The sequence below is a fragment of the Dermacentor variabilis genome, chromosome 8 (genome assembly GCF_050947875.1).
Source record: "Dermacentor variabilis isolate Ectoservices chromosome 8, ASM5094787v1, whole genome shotgun sequence".
Lineage (NCBI taxonomy): Eukaryota > Metazoa > Arthropoda > Arachnida > Ixodida > Ixodidae > Dermacentor > Dermacentor variabilis.
In genome coordinates this window covers 63,129,066-63,147,826 of record NC_134575.1, presented here as the reverse complement: position 1 = coordinate 63,147,826, position 18,761 = coordinate 63,129,066, and the positions used below count along the sequence as shown (strand labels likewise).

Genomic DNA, 18,761 nt, shown 5'->3' with positions numbered 1-18,761 from the left:
ATTCGTGTGTCGCGCTTAGCGGAAGCAACTCAAATGCCAGAATGACCCCAATGGAGTCTAAAGAAGAAGTCGTTTCCAGCAATACGGTGCTGGAAACAGTAACCAATGGCTGATACCCCACAAACGATGAAGAATTACCACCACTGCCAAGGATAAGCCCTGTGGAAAAACCCCAGCAAGGAGAGCCACCACAATGCTCCACCCCTCACCCAGATGAGCTGACAGAGCATGACCGCCGAATTGTATCAATGCTGAAGTCTTTGATAAATGTGATTCGCACGCTTGTGGGCAACTCGAATACGCCAACAGCTCGAAGCGCGGTGCAAGTGTTTGATGCTCTCAGCCCAGTGCTTGCATTCTTGCGTTAGCACAATGGCTCTTCCACTACCTTCACTCCGTGATAAAGTGCGTAGCGCGACGATTTTCCACTGGAATGCCAGAGGACTTCAATCACGGATTTCATGTTTCCGCCAATACGTTTTTACGAACCGATTTCCTGTAATGATTATATGTGAACCTAACGTGTCAAAAGCGCTAAGACTCTCTGGATACGAAGCTTTGATGGAGTCGACGTGCGGGCAATCCAGCAAAGTAATTGTTTACATCCGTACAGAACTGACTTACATTCACCACTCGGTGCAGCCTCATGATGGAAACCAATACGTGTGTCTCCGCATTTCAAAAAATAAAGTGGCCTTCACCTTTATCGGCGGCTTCATTTCCCCATATAGTCGGTTCGACGGCAACCGGCTGCGAGACATCCTGACGGCGACTTCGGGACCCTGGATTATCACGGGAGACTTTAATGGTCATCACTTGGCTTGGGGAAGCTCCAGAATAGATTCCAGGGGCCCGAAACTTGTGGAATTTGCTTCCGAACATGAACTCAGCATTATGAACGATGGCACTCCGACGTACTTGCATGGTTCGAACTAGAGCCGTTGCTTAGATTTAACTTTGGTGTCACGGTAACTTGGTCAAAATGTTCGTTGGTTCTCTGACATCGAGACTCATGGCAGTGACCATATTCCCACCTAATTAAGTATCACTGGATTTGGAAGCTTCTCCTTTTCTACTTCCCGACAAGTATATATAAGGTGGTCAACATATAAGACGAAGGTGGAAGAGGCATGCAAAGTAGGATTCACCGGTACCATTGAGAACCTTATTACAAATGTACTGGAATCGTCTAAGTACACATTTACATCCGCTGAACACGTACGGATTTCGACATGGAACTTGAGCAATTTCGAACGATTCGCAGAAGGACCGAGAGGAGATACAGGCGCACGAAGTCAATTACTGGCCTTAGAGTCGCTAGACGTATACACAAGAAAATCCAAGGTCGTATGGACAGGCTTGAGGAACAACGGTGGAAGACGTTCTGCGAATCACTTGACCGCCGCAAGACACTGTCTATCATATGCAGGACGGTGCGCGGCCTTGGCTCGTCTCCACAGCAACGACACCCGTTCTCAGTCCTAGCCCTCCATCAAGGCCGCTCACAGGTCGATATAGCTAAAGTTTTCTGTGTGAAGATTGCGGGCAGTGTGGTCACCATCAATAGCAAAATTATGGGTGAGGTTCCTACGACACGCTTCCCAGAATTGAATGCGTCCTTCTCACGTGAGGAATTGGACGCTGCTCTGGCCACATGCAGGCGCTCATCGTCACCAGGACCAGACGGCATCACCTAGGCTGCTTTACGCCAACTAGGTGAAGATGGCCAAAGCAGATATCTGGAATGTTATAACCAGTCATGTAATGATGGCGTCATTCCTGAGCGGTGGAAGTCCAGCCGCTTGATACCGCTCCTGAAGCCGGGAAAGTCGCCACTTGACCTAGCATCCTACCGACCCATTGCCCTGCCCAGCTGTGTTATGAAGGTCATGGAAAGAACGATTCTCACCCGCCTAGAGTGATATCTTGAGCGCCACAACGTATACCCCGAGGCCATGGCTGGTTTTAGAAGAGGCCTTCCTCTATTGACAACGTCATCGACCTCGTCACGTCTGTACAACAAGAAAAACACCACAAGCGTATATTGATTGCACTATTCCTCGACGTGAAAAGCGCCTGTGATAATGTAACGCATGAAGGCATCCTTGATGCCCTGGAAAATAATGGAATTGGTTGACGCATGTTTCGGTGGATTCGGAGCTATTTATTCAAAAGATCCTTCTTTGTGCACAGTGCAGATGGCCGAACCGCTGACCATTACAATTGCCGTGGCGTCCCTCAGGGTGGGGTTCTTAGCCCCACTTTGTTCAATCTTGCAATCCTTCGACTTGCCGACGTTCTACCACATGCAGTAATCTGTTCCATATATGCTGACGACATATGCATGTGGGCCTCGGCAGTTACACCTCTCCAGGTGCGTGCACGGCTCCAAAAAGCAGTGACCCTAACATCATTGTACCTGCGTGCTCAACGCCTCAGTATTTCGACCGAGAAGTGCGCCTTAGTCACTCTTACCCACAAGCCCATGATCTGGTACCCCATTTCTATTGACCACCAATCAATTTCCTACAGAAAAACTCACCGATTCCTAGGCGTTATTATAGACAGAGACCTTTCATGGAGCCCCCACATCTCATACTTGAAGAAGAGGCTTACTTCTATCTTCCATATACTAAGGTTTCTTGCAACTAAAACGTGGGGCACATCCGTGGCATCTATGCTTCAACTATACAGGACGCTCTTCCTAGGATACTTGCAATACAGCACACCAGTGCTGTCCAATGCTGACAAAACTAACATCCATTTCCTACAGAGCATTCAAGGCCAAACCCTTCGAACATGTCTGGGGCTACCTCAAAATGCTTCAACTGCGGCAACAATTGCCACCGCGGGAGACCACCCACTATTGACCTATATAGCTATCGACGCACTCCGGGCGCATATTCGCCATATATCCAGAGTGCCTGACCACCATCTCGCTTGTTTGCCTGAGAAAAGACCCAAGGCAGCGTTCGCCTGATTAATTGCGGCTAACCGGCACTCTTTGTCTTTGAGGCACTCACTCGCAACAAGAACGCTATCCCCTATGTGGTGCTTGAAGAAAGCCTCCTGTGTACCTTGCTGTTCCAAGAATAGCGAAGAAAGCTAGCCTGACCACCGCGGCTCTCAAGCAGACCACATTGGAACTTTTGCATCGTTCATACGATAACCAAATCCATGTTTACACGGATGATTCCGTCTCGGAAAATTCTACGCGCGCCGTTGTTTTACCATCTCAATCGGTCGTCATCAAGTTTAAGACTTTACACGTAACGACATCTACAGGTTCCGAAGTGCCGCTCTTCGCGCTGCTGTCGAATATATTGAAAAAGAACCTCCCATCAAATGGGCAATATACTGAGACTCGAAAGCAGCCCTCCAGAGCTTTCGAAGTTTATGACGTGGCAATTATGAACAGCTGGTGTCACAAATCAACGAAAGCTGCCCTTGCGCTTCTGAACGAGGAAATGATATCATATTTCAGGAGCTGCCGGGACATTGCGGCAAAGTTGCTAATCAATTGACCGATGACGCTGCCCGACGTGCCCAGGCTGGCTCACCGACACTCCTTATACCTTTATCGAGAGTCGAGGCTGCAAGAGAGCTTCGTAGTCTCGCTCGTACAATCAGGTGAAGTTACTGGCATACACCACAGAACTCTAAGTGTCGTTTATACAGCCTCGACCCATCACTGAAACTTAAATTACCAGCGAAGTTTGACAACGTGACGCAACACTGCTGTGTCGGCTGTAGTAGCATTCACCAACTCCTACAACTATCGTATTGGAATGGCGGATCCCCCAATGTGCGCTACGTGCAAGTGCAAGTGTGAAGAGACCATCAGTCGCCTTTTGTGCCAGTGTTCTGGCTTCGATAATCAACGTGAGACTCTTCAGTGTGCTTTGAATAGATTAGATGACAGGCCATTTAGGGAAGCGAAGATCTTGGGAGCCTGGCCTCACAGTTTATTAGCGCAGAAAGCAGTTCGAGTGCTTTTTCGCTACCTGACGGCAGCAGACTTGAGTGCCCGACTATAGACATCGTGCACCTAAGTTATCTCTTTCTCTCTTTTTAACTCCCCATTCCCCTCCCCATGTGTAGGGTAGCCAACTGGACTCAGTCTGGTTAACTTCCCTGCCTTTCCTTCTTTCATTCTCTTTCTTTCTCTCTCTCTCTCCCACTAAGCAAAAAAAATTCCAATGGCTTTGCAATGACATATACCCCGTAAGCAGTGGCTACATGCGCTCAGTAAAGTGAAGTGAACGGTGCATGCATTCATTGAAATTACCCGTACAACACACTGAACAGCTGTAAAGAACAACCTTCAAACAAGCGTCCGAATCATCTATAAAGAATTGTATACCTCGCTCAGTATATGTTGCGATGGTTACGCAAGAGCATCGCTGGCCAACCACTTTCGCAGGGCTGGGATGACCGGGACTTTAGTTTTTGTTCATTCTTAATCCCAATATCGCTTCTTCATGCCCTTTTCGTATTTACGCATTTAATCAATGAGGTGTTGCATCTATGCTGCTTAAAAACAACGAAAACGTTTTACATTATTCCTGAATTCTTCTTTGTGCTTCTACATTCTAGTATTGAGTGTATTGCGACCCCTTAAATTTCCTTTGTGATTCTTTAATTCTTTATTAACAAATTATGTGATAGTGCAAACAATGCTATCTGCATCCAGTGTGCCTGTCAAAGCATTGAACGGTCCTGATACTCTCCTTTTCAAAACATCTTGACCCTAATCTCTAGAAGCGAATGTTTCTTACATTGTGTATGACAAGCAAGACCTTTTTTGCTTCTTCTCAGGCACTGTAGCATGTTGCAAGCATTACTGTAGTGCAAAACATTCACGGCTTTTATTGCGAGTACGCTTACTGTGTCAGAATCAACGTGAGCGTTATCGCACCTATTGCAGAACCGCCCATGGTGCGCTTGCCATACAACATTGTTTGTATATGGTAAAAATAGCGGCAACAAGCAGATAGAAGACCCTTCCTATGCGAGTTTGGCTGCAATCCTAATATATTTAATGATTCAAGGTGATTCATCGGTAACCATTATCTACGGTGACACAACGCTAATAATTAACAGCCTCTTATACGTGACCTTAGTCGGATGCCAGTCAAGCAATGTTGCAGCTATGGCGGAAGCTCACTTATATTTTGATTTACAACATGCCAGTGTACCGAACGAGAGCTTTCTTCCAAGGTATTTATTCGTCGGGCTGACTGCCTGTTTGCTTACAAGCCAGCCTTTCTCATTACTTTGCGGCCACTATTTAGCTGTAACTATGGAGATTACTTAATTGCAACTGAAAAACCAATGAACTCACCTAGATTTGCTGTCTCCTCAGATTGGGCTAATGATAAGAAACAACATAATGACCATTATTACTATATTGCACCATATTTATAACAAATAAATGTGAAAGCACAGTTTTGTACCACCTCCATATGGTGGGAAGCAACAGGAGCCGGTTAGGAGGGGAAAAGATGCGTTCTGACTGAAATGCCTTACGCGCTGGAGGACATATGATACTTTATTTTCGAGCATATTTTGCTAAACTCTAAATGTAAAGTCCGGTAACATTTAGCGAAATAAATGCGTACAGAATTCCGCAGAATGTACAGAACGATCAGAAAGATAAAAATAAAAGGCCACAGATCATTATTACAAGTGTTGCAAGCGTATCTTCCTAGAGGTTTGCGTATTTTGGATGTATAAACTTGCCGTTGCGGCTTAGAGGCTTTGCTGTGGCGCTGCTAACCACCAGGTTGCGGGATCGAATCTCGGCCATGGCGGCCGCGTTCCGATGGGGGCGATATGCAAAAGGCCCGTGTCCCGCGCATTGGGGGCACGGTAATAACCCTCTGGTGGCAAATATTCACCTGGAATCCCCCCCGAAGCTGTGCCTCATAATGGAATAGTGGTGTGGACACGTCAAGTACCATAGTAAATTAGGTTAAATTACGTATATTCACGAGTTTCTTCAATTTATCGACTCATCCGTTCTCCGACCGCATATTCAGATAGTGTTATAACTTCCCAGGACAGAATTTACCACTTGTCTGCGCCTTTCGGTGTTATCAAAAATAACTTCGTTATGTCTAAGTGTGCTTCAAACGGTGATATTAAATGTGCCAATTGTGCATCGGTATTGTTAAAGAAAAGTCAATGATGAAGCACTAAATACATTTAGCATATGCGAGAAAGACCTGACGTTTGCGCCATTCGACAGTTTCTGTCAAAAAGACAATGCATTTCTAGTGGCGACATTATTAGTGCGTGTGGCAACATTTATCTTAATGAGAAACAGCTTGACAAGACCAATCCGAACGTTTTCCTTAGTTTATTAGGCACTCTTCCTACCAATGTTTCTGGTAAATATCGCTAGGCTAAATATCTGTAATAACATAAGTGCTAGAAGGCGCATGGCAAACCTCGCTGTCTAAGGCGAATAGAAGCTTACAGAGAGATCCATGTCAAGAATTCAAGTGCAGAGCATACTGGACAAGATGGATGAAATCTAACTTTGTTGTGGTAAGAAAAAATCTTTAAAGAAAGCATTACAGCAACTCAAGAGGAAGTGAACCGCTTTTTCAACCGTTACACCGGATTAGTGTATCTGAAGGTAGTGAAAATAATGACATAACATAGTCAACATAAGCATAGATTTACAGTTGTTTTCATTTATACTGCTAAAACACGGTGTAGTGTCCTAGAAAAGTGTTAATGATGCGTCATACTCCCTCACAAAGCTAAGAAAGTAGGCGTACGCAACACATAATTGTTCCAGTCGCATATATCGCTCATTTCTTAGTGCATCACTGGAGCCGCCTCGTATAGTTCACAAGTTCACTAATTGACGCACACCGCTTTTAGAACCCGTCAGTTTTGACACTTTCATTTTTTAACGGTTTCGGTGCGGCATTGCTAAGTTGGAACCTTGATTTTTGGAGATATTCAACCAAATACACAGTATTCCAATTGGTTTGCTTTGTTAACATTGTATAATTTTTCGAAAGAAAGACTGCTGTTTTTATTTGGGTTTAGATTTTTTGTTTAATGTAGATCGGTCCGTATTTTCAAAGGTTTATCATTCTCACGAAGGTCGCATTATGAGAGAAACAAACAGAAACTGCTCGTCACATATCGCTGCTAAAAGAAACTGCAGATTCGTTCTACCATGCAGTACTACAATTTGATTTCCAGTGAGGCTGTAACTTGCGAGCAGTCGCCGTACGAATTTCGATCGGCTGTAGCTAGACTGCTCACACTAAAACACTGTTCGCCTATGACTAGCTCATTTAGCACTTTGCCCGCACAAAAAGCATTCGAGAATTTTGTAGATAACATTTTACCGCGAGTTTGTCATCCACACACGCTTTGGTTGGCGTTAACATTGAACATAGTTTGTTCTCCATTTTCACTACAGTTGATATCTGTGGCGTTCCTATTTATCCTATTGCGGCATGGTTAATTCTGCGTTGCACAGAAAGGTTCGTATACACAATTTATAGCCGATAGCACAATTACTCCGCACAGTTTAAACTTCGACTTCACATTACCGATAACATCCCTCTCATTTCAAACAAACATCAAAGAAAGGTGCCTCGTTTATTTCACTGAGCACACCAGGATAACCTTGTACAAAAATCGTACAATACCGCAGAAGGAACAAAGGTCAAGCAATTATTTTTTAGTCTTCGTATTTGGCCTGAAACTAGAAATTTGTTTTTGTTTACCTTTATTCGAAATATGGGGAAATGGTTTTCATTTCTGTTCTCCAGGATGTTTAGTACTATGTGAAACTTCAAATATAGCCTTTCTTTGCATATACAATACCATGTTGCCAAAATGCTTATGTGCCACTCCACAGGTGGCGTGCTGGGAGAAATATATCACCTCGTGAATGAGTAAAATACTGCAATGAAGTGATCGTACATAAATTCTTCGCCTACCTTCACAACTTCCATCCCTCACTCCGTAGAGTACTGTGGAGAAAAAAATTCCAAATGAATTCCTAGAGGAACTTCTTTTCTACATTGTACACGAACGTATAGATATATAGAAATACTTCAGCAAACTGAGGTAATAAGTTCATTTGAAAGGGGAAATGTGTTAAAGGTGGAGTACACCTGATGTCTCAGAGTAACAAACGAAACGGTGCAGGTTAGGGAAGATAAAAGCACATCAAATTACATCTGTGCGTCAACAATTTCACTAGGATGCCACAGAAAATTGTCATGTGAACCTCAAAGCCTATCTGTGATGGCCGTCGCAATATGGGGCCTTACGCAGGTACCCATAGTATGCAGCGAATACTTGCTGTCGCCTACCTTGCACACAATTCATATGCTTGATGAGGAAACCTTATAGTTGATATTGAAATATTGTGCACTTATCGTCATCTACACTAAGCTGCGAATGATGTCAACATGTTTCCTATGTACATACTTTTGTGTTACCAACACTCGAGTTACTGCTTGCACAATACATGCTTCAGGCTCATGGCATAGCCCTTTAGTTTATTTGAAGACGCGACATCAAATACCTGTGTGTGGTACAAAATACTACCATAGTGCAATGAAAATTGAGCGCGAGGTTCACAATGACAAACAGGAGAAGTATACACTTTGAGGCTCTTCAAACGACTTTCTGAAGCTCATCTCGTGAACGTGGAAGAGAGGGCATGTTGTGCTTACTACTTGCTTAGCGATTTCAACCAGCACACAGGGTACATGTGTGCTACCTCACATAACATTCCAAATATCCGTTCCGGTCAGACGTATGGGTGCACCCTATATGAGCTTGGCATGTCCGCTTCCTTTTTTCTGTAAGCTGTGGCAAATTTGTGCAAATTTTCATACTATCGATAATTCCGCTTGGCAGTACCCTCGTATGAGGCAGCAATTATTAAAGCCTAAATTCAAGGAATGCGCAGCCGCAGTTTCCTTCACATAGGGCAGAAAGAATTAGTTTTTTTTGTCCATATTTGTCTTACGGAAAAATCTTGGACAAGTTTCGTGTATCAAATGATCAAGTGCTACGGGAGTAATTTATTCTGCCTTCTCGCGAAAAGCAAACACCGCCGGGTTAAAGGAAATCAAGCATACAATTCCCAAACTGTAAACTGGATTGAAAACCGCGCAGTGCGAAAACCTCAGAAATGGGAAGTTTCATTAACGTAAATCAAATACTATGCGTTTTGTCGCGTGAGTGCTCTTCCTATATGCCATCCGAAACCCGTAGAAATATCCGGACCATGACAATAAGTTCGATAAGTGTTCAACACAACAAAAAAGGTAAAGTACGATGGCTGCGATTGTTTCTTTTCTGCATGTCGAACGTTTTCGGGAAGCCCTACAGACAGTTTTTACTTACAGTATTGTTTTTTCGTCATACCTTGTCGCAATACACTCTGCTTTAAAATTGAGCGTAGAAAAAGCATCACGTTCAATATAGCAACATCGTTTCTTAGCGCGTGTCGTAACGAAGTGGCTACAATAACAAACGAGACTTGTCCGTTTATCAGAGGGAGGAAATTAAATGCTTGTTATCTTTACCGTTCTTTTATGGTGTACAGTTACTAACTGCATGTATCATCGGTATGACAGAAACTATATACTAATGTATATTTTACCTAGGTTACTTAGCTAAGTCGAAATAATTTGTGGCTGGCGGTAATAATTCTTGGTAAGCATGATAATTTTTATGAGTTCTGACCAGACGCTTTTTTTTTTCAACAAAGTAATATATTAGCTGGTGATAAACATTTATTCTTGTACTCGTGCAAAACGTTCTGTTGCTACGTAGCCAAAACAACAATCAGAACACGTGTGCGGTAGCATCCCTGGGCATCGTGCCATATTTAAATCAATAATTTAGGGCACTAAAATTTGAAATCACGAGAAGTGTTCTGTTTTAAGCATTTTCTTAAACTATATACTCCTATACTTGGGACTCAGTAACAGAAGGTTGTCATTATTCTCATATGGCTGCAAACCTGTTTGCAAACTCATATCTTGGTATACACCCTCATGCGCGCTTAGCTGAACCACGAGAACCCTGTTTCCAAGAAGAAAAAGGCGACGGAGTCGAAGTAACGGACTAGCTTTGCACTAATACAAGTTCGCAGCTACGGCATGAATAACTTTTATTTCATAGCTAAAAACTGTTGGTAAGTGTAATGCAAATTTATAGAGCAGGAGAAGTCTGGGAGAAATGAAACATATAACGAACGGCTTGCCTGTTAGGAAGACCAACGAGAGAAACCGGGCAGCAAGCATGGCTCAGCTGACGCCCTCCTTACTTTTTGTATTTAAGGTCTAAAAGCATACGAGGAAAACTCACAGTAGGAAAGTATATAAAGTTAACGACATTTTTAGCTCGCAAAGTACGGTAGTGAGCCAGTGGTAATGGTTTGTTGTTGCTAAGTGACTACGAGACGTCAGCACTCAACTTTGAATTTATGTCGAAGGTTGCCTACGGTTTCTGAAAATGCAAAAAAACTCTTTTGCTTCGCACTCCTGATGAAATGAACGTTAAGCAGCCCCTGTTTTATCACATTGACGTGTGGAGAACGAAGCCGCACCTCGACAGAAACGTATTTCGAAAGTAATGTCGTACGGTTTTGGAATATCATAGTACAAACTTTGGGTTGTCTAAGCGGCGGATCATAAAAAAAAAAACTTTCCTCTGAAGTATATTTGGTCAGGTCACATAGATTTTTGAAAAAGAACTGCGTTAACCAATGCGTTAGATCTTAACCTTAAAAAATAACCAACACCCCAATTTGTGCGCTTCAATTTCAATGTCTGACAAAGTGCAACAACATAAGAGAAATGAGCTCTGCGTGAAATATAAACCATTGCTTTTTTTCTGATATTCAACGCACTTTATGGCAGCGGCGCTTGAGCACACACTGCCGAGATGTTAGGAATGTTTTTCAAGGTAACAACGCGTACTGTTCAATGTACTTACTTTGTTTGCCCCAGCTCACCCAGATTATGGTGAGCTGTTGTCTTCTGTTTAACCTCCCCACCTTGGTTCTTGCGTTACCCTTGTTCAAACACTATGTTCTTTAACGTTAAATGGAAATCTCAAGCAGGGAATCAACTAGGACTGGGGACCGCGACGTTCCTCACCCTTTTATTGTGCGCTACACTGCAACTTATTTTTATATTTCTGTACGAAAATTGCTCCTTATATTACCCTCCGTCGGCGAAAGCACAACTCGGTTTAAGCGAACGGAGGAGGCATAATTTCGTAAAGCAGTATTTTAGAACTGCACCTTATCGTTCATGGCTATATTTTCTACCCTTTATTTAGGATTTTATTCAACATATATCCACCACAGTTGACTGTTTGCAGAGGCAGCAATCTATTGCCTCGGAACTTGTCATGGTCGCTGATATTTAAGGAGCCATCACAGTGACTTTATTGTTCCCTGATATTAAACCAAAGCCTTAAGTTGATCTTTGCAATGACTCACCCCCCTTAAAGCGGCGTCTTGTAGAGTGGTACAAAAGTTGACGTCATCAGCAATGGCTCATACCCCCGTAAGCAGGCTGGTATGGACAGGCTCTTGCATTGCTTCAAATTACTCATACAACACAAAACATCATACGTTTCGATAAAGAAAAAGATGAAAACACGCATCCGAATCATCAATAAAGTGCCAAATACCGCCCTCGGAAGCATGCTATGGGCGAGGATGCTCGCCAAGCGAGAAACGAGGTGCGATGTACGAAGCAATGGGACCGAGGCGTTAGACCGCGACTCCTGCTTTCCTCTGCTCAGAGGAGCAATGCAAATTCGAAGCGAAACGCCGTTGGCGCGAGTCTGGCCACGGTATACAAGCGCGCGAATCCGCAGGTAAGCACCGAAAGATGAGACGAACAAGCTGAACTGCGAAAGCAGCAACGCAAGGATGCCAGACAGCAACGCAGAGAGGACGCAGAAAGGCGCAGTCAGCGACATGCCACACGTTTACTTCACACTGCGCCTTGTTACGTGTTGAAAGAAGCCTGACCGCTCGGATCGCATAACCTATTGTATTGACGGCAGCAGCCTTTCGCCTTCAGGTGTTACATGCTGCCGAACTTTGTATTGCGAAAATGTCAGAAATTGGCACATGAAAATCAGGCCTACCACCATGTATTATTGTTTTGGGTGTTCGTAACCGCACTGATATGACCGCGTTTTGGGCGAGGTGGTGAGCATTGTTCGGCAGTGGACGCTATCAAAACCAAATGAAAAGAAAAAGAAAGACGCAAGACGAAGACACTTATTTCACAATTTGCGAGCGGTCCACAACCCCCCCCCCCCTAGGAGGGTTCTCTGCACTATAACTATGGCAATAATTATTGTACGGCAGGGGGAAAGAGGATTTCATATCCGTAGTACATAACTCAAATCATCCATCTCTGCTTTCTGAAACATAGTACAGCTGTGTCGCCGAACGGCCTTTCATCGCAGGCGCTGACGTCATGAGAATGAAAATGCAGCATATCCAAGAAATCTTTTTTAAAGTCAGCTCTATCCTAGAGGGGCCAACTGCGTGTTTTAATTCGACATTTGGCTTAGCTTCACAATGTATACTGCTCGAATTTTGAACTGTGTCTTCTCCGTGCTGTTCCTGCCATTATAAAGATATCCTAAAGTAACATTATTTTCTCAGTGATTTGTAACCTACATAGTTATGTTATGAATTTGATCACGTTCATGTTGTACTGAGCGAATATTTCGCCTAGTAATTGGTATGTTTTCTTAGGTAATTTCTAAGAGGACCTTGTACAGATTTTCCTGGTATAGCTTAAGGCGGACAACGTGTACAATGCCAGCGCGGGGATTAGCAGATGGAGCCAAAGACAGAAATGGAATGATTCCTTAAGTGACATGGGTCAGAGACAGTGCGGGCCGACGTACGGGAAGGGCAGCTTTCTGGAATAGCCGACACGTTGTACTGGTGATTACAGCAACACAATCGAACCAATAGAAAAAATAGGGGACCCTTTAGTGGCTTATGTAACGGATTGCAGGTAGATCTGCAAGTCGTAAAACCATCTGTATCATCCCCACTCTAGTAGCTGGCGGGGACGTTCATTGCCACCCTATGTGTTAGTCTTGATTCAGCCGTTCCCTCAAGCTATGTGTCACTGCAAGTTAGGTCGTAGTAAATTGGTGTTTCGTCAAGCAAGACTTTATGATGTCGTCGATCACTTTAAAAACGAATCCACTACCCCGGTCTGTTAGTAGTTGGTGAAGAGACACGTGTTAAAGTGTGAAGTTTTTCAGCAATAGGCTTTCAAGGACGACTGCCCAGCTAGTTTGATGTGCACGAGTATCGGTGAAAACTATCGCACATTCTGTGACGGCGGATACCAACTTGTTGCCATTTGGCCGATTGAAGAACCGTCCAAGAAACTGTAATGTGACGCTGACAAATGGTTTGTAGTGAACGTCGAGAGGTTTTACATGACCAGCAGGCCGGAATGCACTCCTACGCGAAGTAGTACGGTTTCGCGCGTGTTTCGATTTTAGTAATGATATACCCGGTGCGAGGCTTGACACGAAGCTAAAAAATGAAGCGATAAGGAGAAGCGCCAAATTTCAGCTGCCATTTACTAGAAGAAAAGCATGACCATATAACCTCGCGCACATGAACGCAAGCACAGGTGAATGTGCAAAATAACAATACCACCCCAAATCAATCATGATCACGTGCGCGAGTTAATCCATTCATGCTTCTTTCTAATAAACGCCAAATGGAAGTCGGCACTTGTCCTTGTCGCTTCCTTTTGTGTTTCGTATCAAATCTCGCGCTGTTTTATTGCGTTAGCAAGTATACGGACACTGCAGGGGCATATCTGCCGTCGGCGTCGGCGTCGCCGTGAGTTTGCGTATGAGCGAAAGCGTGTGAGGGTGAGCAGGTGAACCTGGTTTCATCTCGCGTGCTCGAGCAAGGAACGCAGCCATGATGCGTGCCCTCTCCGGGGGCACACGGGGCAAGGGGTGTCAGGGAAAGCAGGAGGGGCGTTCTTCTCCGGAGGTTGCTAGGGTGCCTCGATGTCCTCGTCGCCCGCCCCTCCGTACAGAGCGGAGACAATCGTGGCCTCTACTGTGGCATAGTAGACGCCTTTGGCGGACGCTGTACGGACACGTTGGCAGCGCTCGTGTGCTTTTAAAGCGATCTAGGACGTGGCCAAAGTGCGCGCCCGTGTGGTGCTCATCTTCGAGGGGTGTATGGTAGCACAATAAAAAGAGGGGAGACAAGAAAACACACAGGTACACAAACAGCGCTAACTTTCAGCCACCTTTCACCCCTTGAAGATGCATTACCAACAAGCCCATATCGCAACCCTCGTGAACTAATCTTCGAAACAACCTGCGATGGGGAAAGAGTGCGCGTAGTGTCGGTACTTTCGTATGCTCTGTGCTTTTGCCGATTCGTTTGTGTTGAAGCGCAGATGCATGGAGGTCAGTTGGGTCGCAGAAATACAGAATTTTTGCAGTTCCGCGCTCATCGGGTGATACGCATTCATATTTACACCGTGCAGGATAAATTACTCAAAACGCGTTGATGGGTTACATGGTTTGAATCTGTGATAGAATGTGTAAGCACGACTGAACAAGGACTTAGAAAGAAGACACACAAAGACAGCTCTGTCTTTCTTTTGTCAATGTTAATTTAATTAGTAAGCCAATGTGTACAAGTTGATACGGCTGATAAAGCTACTATCCTTACTTCGTACAGATATCTACTTATTTGAAATTGCAATCGGTGCTTCAACGCATCGTACAAGGACCAACTTTACGAGAAATCATGCGAAGATCCGTTTCAATGGACACGTCACAATACCTAAAAAATATGACTTGCGTATTCTACTTACAATAATTGTATTTAAATTATCCGTTTTCGAAAAGTAATAAACATTGGCTTTCAGGGATAGATATCATGGATGTGTTCTGCAAGATGTTTTGTAATATGCTATCAAAAGAGCAAGCCGATGTATTCCGCGTGTAACATAGGCGCGACGGTGCCCGTATGGAATACTTCCGAAAACGAGCGCTACTTTTGCCGAACACTTGAGTGACACGCATGTCTAATGCACGTGATCCTAATTTATTTGTAGGTACTGTGACTTCACAGATAAGGGCCAACCTTTATTGAGCCTGAGAGACGCGGCGAAGGAACCTCGGCCCAGTCCACTATGATGATGCGACTACCCGCACGATGAAGAAGAAGGGCACACACATGATGATGATAATGTACAGATGATGAGGAAGTGCTCAATAAATGCCTACACTAATTGCCCCCGCGCGAGAGCGGCCATCCTGGCCGCAGCCAAGAGGTACGGAGAACGGCTCGTGAAGGGCTTCATACCACAAACGTGGACCGCTTCGCTCGAGCGGCAACGGCGGTCAGTTGAGGGAACAACAGGGGCCACACGATAATTAGAAGTAGAAATCATTTCCAGGATCATGTGTGGACATATAAAGCCGGACTGAAACTTCTCGCACAACCCAGGAGTGCGAACTGGTGTCCATAGCAGCACTTCATCGCAGGGCTGGTAGAAAACTGCGCGATGAGATGCGTCATAATGATCCGGGCACGCTGGCGAGAATGGCCAAGGCGGGGAACATATTCTTTGCATGCAGATGGAGATGGACTGACAGGGACAGAAAAGAAAGGAACGTCGAGAAAGGAACTGGGCGAACGGCCATAAACAAGGTAGAATGGCGAGTAACCGGTTGTGCATTGAACGGCGGTGGTATATGGAAGGTGACGAATGGCAAAACTTCGTCCCAGTTTTCGTGATCTGGTTGAATATAGGCGGCTATCATGGCAGAGAGCGTGCGATGAAACCGCTCAGAAAGGCCGTTGGTCTGAGGATGGTAACCTGAAGTAGTCCTGTGAGTTGTGCCAGAGGCTCTGAGCACTTCGCCGACCAGTTTTGAAAGAAATGCCTTTCCGCGGTCGCTCAGAAGGATACGAGAGGCGCCGTGAAGCAGGATTATGCCTTGAAGAATGAAGGTAGCATCTTCGGAAGCCGGTGCAGAACTGACACAAACTGTTTCGGCATAGCGCAGGAGGTGGTCGACGGCTGTACTACCGTCGACTACCGACTGAAGTCATGGGAAGGTGCCCATAGGGATCAATGCCAACAACCTCGAACGGTTCCGCAGGACACGAAACCGGTAGTAGCTGCCCGGCAGGAGTGGATTTTGGCCGCTTTCGATGCTGACAAAAGACGCAGGAAGAGACATATCTCGCCACACTGGTAGACGCGCCAGCTCAGTAGAAGCGGCTTCTTATGTGGTCGTAAGTTTTCTAGATGCCAAGATGGCCAGCAGTCAAATCGTCATGAAAGGCCTGAAGAACACGAGCACGAAGGCAGCGAGGCAGTACGGGCACCCTGCGATGTCCGTCAGCATGATGGATATGGCGGAACAGCATGGAGTTTTTTAGCTTGAATTGTGTCAGCTCTCGACGGAGCCTGGCGTTAGGCGGGCGCGAAGCTCTCCGAAGGTGGTCCATAATACGCCTACACTACGAATCAGCCAGTTGTTGAGACGAAAATGATGCATGGTCGTTCGAAGTGAGCTGATTAAGAGTGGCGAAGGACAAAATCGCCGTTGCAGAGACGTCAGGGATTGTGTGCCTAGGGGTAGTTGCGAAGTCATTGATGAATGCTGCTCTAGGAAGCGGGCAGCGAGAAGGAGCGTCTGCGTCTTGGTGCTTTTTACCAGGCTTCTCGGTGATCTCAAAGTCATATTCTTACAGAAGAAGAATCCAGTGACCAACATGTCCTGACAAGTTCTTGAGTGTTTAGAGCCAACATAAGGCATGGCGGTCCGTAACGATGGTAAAATGCCGGCCGTGGAGATAAGGGCCAAACTTCTGGATGGACCAAACGGCAGCTAGGCATTCCTTCTCGGCGATGGTATAGTTCTTCTCCGTAGGTTTGAGTACGCGGCTTGCATACGCAACGACCCTCTCATGCAAGGAGGTGTCGCGCTAGAGGAGGACAGCACCAATTCCATGGCCGTTAGCATCCATGTGCAAGATTGTGGGTGCAGTCTCATTAAAATGACACAGGACAGGTTCAGATCTCAGCGCGCCTTTCAGCTGGTCAAATGCAGATTCACATTCCGGTGACCACACGATGTGAGTGCAAGAACCAGTAGGTTGTGTAAAGAAGCAGCTATAGAGGCGAAGTCACGTTTATTTCGGCGAAAATGGGAAAGGATGCGAAGAAAACTGCGTAGTTCTTTTGTCTTTCCTGGTCAAGGAAAGCAAAACCCCGTTGAAATTTTGTCGCGATGAGGTCATCTTTGCTCACAATGCAACTTAACACCTTGATCGTCTTGCTTGCAAAATTGTATTTTTTAGTGTTGAGCTGAAGGCCAGCGTTAGCGAGGCATGTGAGCACCTCGTCCCGACGTTGCAGGTGCTGGGCAAATGCCGATGAGACGATAACGCTATTGTCCAGATAGCACAAGCATGTTTTCCACTTCCCGGAGCATTGCAGAGGCCGAAGGGCATGATTTTGAACTCGTAAACGCCATCTGGGGTTGCAAACGCTGTCTTTATTTTGTCGTCTTCGTTCATTGGAATTTGCCAGTAACCTGAACGCAGATCAAGGCTGGAGAAGTACCCGGCACCTTGAAGTGAATCGAGGGCATCGTCAATGCGAAGCATAGTGGTATACATCCTTGCGCGTAATCTTGTTGAGCGCTCGGTAATCCACACAAAATCGCACGGGGCCATCTTGCTTTTTCATCAAAACGATGGCTGACGACCAAGAGCTAGCAGATGAGCGGATTATGTCACTTTGCAGCACCTCGGCGACGTTTTCTTCAATATTTTTGCGCTCGGCTAGAGACATCCGATACGGCCGGCGAAGTACGATGGATCTGCCATCTGTCTGTATGCGCTGCGTTGTGAAATATAACCAACCCTTATATATAGCTTTCATCGATTACGAGAAAGCGTTTGATTCTGTCGAAACCTCAGCAGTCATGGAGGCATTACGGAATCAGGGTGTAGACGAGCCGTATGTAAAAATACTGAAAGATATCTATAGCGGCTCCACAGCCACCGTAGTCCTCCACAAAGAAAGCAACAAAATCACAATAAAGAAAGGCGTCAAGCAGGGAGATACGATCTCTCCAATGCAATTCACAGCATGTTTACAGGAGGTGTTCAGAGACCTGGATTGGGAAGAATTGGGGATAAAAGTTAATGGAGAATACCTTAGTAATTGCGATTCCCTGATGATATTGCCTTGCTTAGTAACTCAGGGGACCAACTGCAATGCATGCTCACTAACCTGGAGAGGCAAAGCAGAAGGGTGGGTCTGAAAATAATCTGCAGAAAACTAAAGTAATGTTTAACAGTCTCGGAAGAGAACACCAGTTTACAATAGGTAGCGAGGCACTGGAAGTGGTACGGGAATACATCTACTTAGGGCAGGTAGTGACGGCGGATCCGGAACATTAGACGGAAATAATCAGAATAAGAATGGGCTGGGGTGCGTTTGGCAGACATTCTCAGATTATGAACAGCAGGTTGCCATTATCCCTCAAGAGAAAAGTGTATAATAGTTGTGTCTTACCAGTAATCACCTACGGGGCAGAAACCTGGAGGCTTACGAAAAGGGTTCTACTCAAATTGAGGACGACGCAACGGGCTATGGAAAGAAGAATGATGGGTGTAACGTTAAGGGATAAGAAAAGAGCAG

General features: G+C 45.2%; 1 long non-coding RNA gene across 1 annotated transcript in view; it reads right to left on the bottom strand.

Annotated features, from left to right (window-relative positions):
• Positions 1–5,373, bottom strand: part of LOC142591057 (uncharacterized) — a 69,514-nt gene extending 64,141 nt beyond the window's left edge. Inside the window, exon 1 of the long non-coding RNA XR_012830324.1 lies at positions 5,345–5,373. This is a non-coding gene — a long non-coding RNA (uncharacterized LOC142591057). The remainder of the gene's footprint in view (positions 1–5,344) is intronic.
• Between the last annotated feature and the right edge of the window lie 13,388 nt (positions 5,374–18,761).